We start from the raw sequence: 5,146 nt of genomic DNA on the forward strand, positions 1-5,146 counted from the left end.
GTTGGGGGCGTTCACAACAATATTTCACCTTGGCACTGACAGGATCCCAGTTTAGACAGGGTTGCAGGGCACCAGTAATGATTGCTAGCCCTTTCTTTCTGACATGCATACTCATATTTGACTCAGATCCAAGGTTTGCACACTCAGAGAAAACACATACACACACATACACAAAGTGGCATGACAATGAGCGAGGCTGGTCTGTTGTCACTCCATTTAGCAGGCAGATTCTCCATGCTGCTTTTCTGTCATGCTTTTCCAATGTTGCCACACAACGGTTACTGTACACTGCGCTGCTAACCATATGTAACTAAGACGTGTCAAATCGGACCCCCGTGACTGTAACTCAAACCCACACCCACACAGATGAGCCACGGCTACAGAAGGAACATGGTGTTTGTGTATATGTGTGTGCATGCTCAATTTTGGCATTTCTTGTCTTTTTCTCTCCTTCACCCACACAGATGAACCACGGCTACGGAAAGATTGTGGTGTTTGTGTGTGTGCTCGATTTAGGCATTTCTTGTCTTTTTCTCTGACTCCTCTGTGGCTGGTTTTCATTCGAAGACCACTTTCACTGACAGCCCTATAAACAGGCTCCCACCCACAACCAACAGCCACCCGCTCACAAACACACACGCATACACATCTCCTTTATATCCTCTCTCCATACCTCATTCATTTTTTCCACCCAAACATACCCTCTCATTTCGTCATTTCCAAAAAGGCACGCTGAATTGCTCTTTATCTCTCTTGTCATCTTACAGAAATTGGTGCTACGCTTCTAACAAGTCTATCATGACTTCATCACTGCCTCTTTGTCTGTTTTTTAAGCAGATTCCTTCTTCAATACTAAATTTTCTAATGCTTTTTAAATCGTTCCACCTTCTCTTTGCAATCCCTCTATTGCCCTTTTTCCCATCTTTAACTCTTTTCATACTCTTCTTTCTATCTTTTTTGGGTGTGATTACGTTCTTTTTCACTTATAAAAAGTGCTGTAGGGGTACCATGGGATATGATGGTATCAGATGGTAATACCGTGGTACTTATAGGTTGATACATGCCATGAAAATGAGCCAGAAATTAACATTTTAGGAACAGAATGTGTACCCTAACACTGGTTTTCTGGGACATTAATTCAAGCTATACATTTCATCAATTCATACAACCCCCTGGAATTACTTTAAACCCATAATCTTGGTGTTGTTAGCACCATGCTCTACTGCTTGAACTACTTAAATAGACTATTGTCTGTTTATATAGTTTAATTGAATCATTTAAATAAAACAAATGCTTAATCTGGAGAGTTATTGCTCTTAATGATAAAATTAGCATTAAGCAACAATAAAAGTAGCTGCAAACAACGCAGAGATATCACACAATAAATGTTCTGCAAAATATATGCATACTGTAAATTGTGCTTGCTAAGGCTGCATTTATTTGAACAAAAACAGTAAAAACTGTAATATTGTAAATTATTACAATTTAACATATTTCAATAGATTTTAAAATATTATCAATATTAAAAACAATAGTGCTGCTTTCTTATTTATTTATTTGTGTGTGTGTGTGTATGTGAGAGAGATCTATTTTGTATAACATTGTAAAAGTCTCCACTGTTACTTTCAATCCATGAAATGCATCCTTGCTGAATAAAAGTGTTAATTTCTTTCTTTTTTAAATCTTACTGACCCTAAACTTTTGACTGATAGTGTACTACAAATAGCCTATATATGAAAATATTGTCCCTGATTTTCCTTTATTAATATACCTACATTATTTAATTGAATACAAACCTTTCTAGGCTACAATGTCTGTGAAGTCATAAACACTTGGTTAATTTCTCACCATATACTGAATGATTGCCTTCATAAACCATAGTATTATCATGATGCATGAAGTACTACCTTAGCATCATGTAAAAAAATTCTATTTTTTTGTCTTTAATCTTGTCCTTAGTATTCCATTCATTTTATTATTTTCCTCCTCCTTTTACTCCATTCTCTCCCCAATGTTTCCTTTTGTTGTTCTTTTTTCCCACTGTCCTTTGTCACTTAGGTTTCTTGAGTCCCTTGGCTCCTCACCTCAAATAGACTCCACAACCAGCAGCCACATCCCCCTCATCCCAAAGTGGAATCTCTATTTTCATTTTGATTTTCTCTCTTTCTTTCTCTCAACTGAAATCTGAGTTGTCCCTCTCCTCTCAGCAGTAGGTTAATGGGGTGTTGTAGATAGTTGGCTTGCCCTCTGGAGCATGACATCTCTTTCACACACCTGGTTCCAGCACCCAGCGGCCCCATACTATAGCAGACATGCTGCTAGTTTTCCGGCTGGTTGGGCAGGCCAGTACCCTCTGATCTGCAGTCCCCCCGGCCAGCCCAAACATCCGCAGCCCTTGTATATAACTGACCACTAGCACGCCAGAACGTCATGGCTGAATAGCCTGAAGATTTAGATGGGATCTTTGCCTCTGGCTTTACATGAACTGTTGAAGGAATGTTCTGTAGGAGGTTGATTCGGGCATATAAATGTGTGGGTATAGTTTGCATTAGTTAATTGGGGTGTGTTTGGTAATATTTGTGTGTGAAAGAGAGCAAATGTTGCATTTAGCCTTAGGTTATTTTCTGTAAACTGTTATAGTATTGGTTTAATTGGTCAGCGTGGAGGGTAAGGTTAAGACTGAGTGCACGAGTGGGCGTTGTGACTGACGGATCTGCATTTTATTTTACATAAAAAATATTTAAAAAAAAGCTCAAAGCTCAGATCAGGAAAAAACTCTGAAAGACTTTAATATATATATATATATATACTGATATATTGAGATATACTGAGATATAACTGACTTCAAACAATATTTTACATTCACTGCTTTCATATTCTCATTCAATTTACAGTTTGATGTAGGCCTACTATCCACTTAAACAATACATGATGAAGTTTCAGGACATTTTATTTGACTTTTGTGTACTATTTATGTAAATGCGTAACTTGATGTGTTTTAATGGGCGCGCACATTGAGCATTCAAATCGCATTTAAACTGGAGCGGAAGGAGTTACCATGGAAACGGGGCGTCAACTCACTCAGCTGACAAGTAGCGAGAGTCCATCTCTCTGCGGTTTTCACTGCTCTAGATACGTTCAGTCCCTAAAATTACACAAATAATACATACAACCGTTCCTGACACTTTCTTACATGTAATTGACACGTTTCTGTTGAATCTTTACTTTACAGCAACGGTTTAGTGTCTTCAAAAAGACCGTTAGCATCACAACCGTTAACTAGCTATAGAGGCTATATTAGAGGTAAGCTAACTATAGATTTGAGCTCTTATTAATGAAAGCTTGAGCTTTTAATCACATTTTATGTTTAGATGAGCGGTTTTGATAGTTTGTAAATGTTTTGCTGGCACTTTGTCAATAGATAAATGGAAGTAACTATAAGCTAATTAATTTAACCTAAAAGACTGCACTGTGGGGTCAATCGGTGACGTCACTTACATGAACTAATGGGCTGAAACTATTTCAAACACGTTTTGAACTTTCATTGCAAACAAATATTGATAAATTGTACTGTGATTTCAGGAGCGTCAGAAAAAAACCTAAAACAGGACGTTACAAGAAAATGTGTAATGGGAGCTGCTGACATGCTTATACAGGAAACACAGGTGATCTGAGAAATCTTGTTAAATAACTTTATGCATTTTTCACAATATAATTCAACTACATCATGCATCTGTAAAACCTAAACATGTGCATTCTGGTATCTTACGATTTTTTTGTATGTTTTTTTTTTTTGGTATTTTTTGTATATTATTATTTCTCTTTTCTGCATTTCACTTCTGCTGTAGTTTGTTTATTTCTAATAAACCTGACATTGTATACTATATATTGTTGGCTCCGTGACAAATTATTCCTATATTCTTCCATGCTGATGGCTGTGCTGCAGAGCAGGAGCGGACCTCCTGTCGAAGAACATCTCCAAGGCACTATGAACCATCTGACTGGTAAGTAAAACCTCAAACATTCAAAAGTTTATCAAATATTAAAAAAAAAAAAAAATCAAATAAATATCAAATATTTCCTGTATGTACTACAAGGCCATCTTGTTTAACTCTGCACTGAGAACACTTCATACACAACAACCTACAGAGGGGTCCATCATAATTTGAAAAAAAGACACAGATGATAATAAAAAAAATCTTTGAAATTAAAATGAATAACGGTAAGACAACCAGAGTACTGTGAACGTACCTCACTTCAAACTGTAATGGTCTGTATGTATATTATTTTCTAAACTTTAGTGAAGTGTTTATTCAAGTAGACTTTGTTGCTTGTGGAAACCTCACTCTGAAAGGTACTTAAAACTTAAAATCTGATTTGCACTCTTGAAGACTGTTCACCAAAGACTAAATTTCAGACCGGCAGAATTTTCTGCACACTTCACCACTGAGGCCAAAATGAGCATTGTGAATGTAAGAGCCTCACACTACATTGTTTGTTTGAATTGTATTTCAGGGCAGTTCGTGAAGACAGATAACCTGTGAAAGGAGTGAATTTATTTCCTTATGAAATTAACTCTTCATGAAACCAATACTCAGGAACTCACACAAAACAGACGCCATGCAATAAAACAATAAAACTTATCTGGAGAAGAAATCTTCAAAGAGAACAAACAACACCTCTCTCCTCGCCCATTTACGACCCCCTTCTCCCCCTGCCCGCTCTGCCTCTCCCTCTTTTCCCCCAAAAGGTTTCACTCAAAGTTCATTAAGAATATGCATATCCCACATATCATGTATCTTGTGAACCTGTTGTTTTTCCCCTTCATGTTTAGTGTCATTTTAAAGGTCTTTGTGCGATTGGTAAATTGGTTTCAATTTCAAAGTAGTCATTTATATTATGAGAAAGATTTAAAACTTTTGTAGAATTGTGTTGTGTTAAGGAGGGGGTGTCCCCTTTAGGGGTCTGTGAGAATGTTTATCAATCTCCAGCCAGGTGTGACCCTGGATCACAGAACCTAACAAACAAAAGGTCTTTTATGTTTTTACAACTGATTTAAAGATTTCTTTGTCTTTGTTCTGGTAGTATTTAAGGGAAAGTTGCAAATCAGTCAGGGCGATTCTGTAGCCAGAAAGCCCGTAGTATG

This window comes from Sinocyclocheilus rhinocerous, unplaced genomic scaffold (genome assembly GCF_001515625.1).
Source record: "Sinocyclocheilus rhinocerous isolate Xijiao unplaced genomic scaffold, SAMN03320098_v1.1 scaffold308, whole genome shotgun sequence".
Classification (NCBI taxonomy): domain Eukaryota; kingdom Metazoa; phylum Chordata; class Actinopteri; order Cypriniformes; family Cyprinidae; genus Sinocyclocheilus; species Sinocyclocheilus rhinocerous.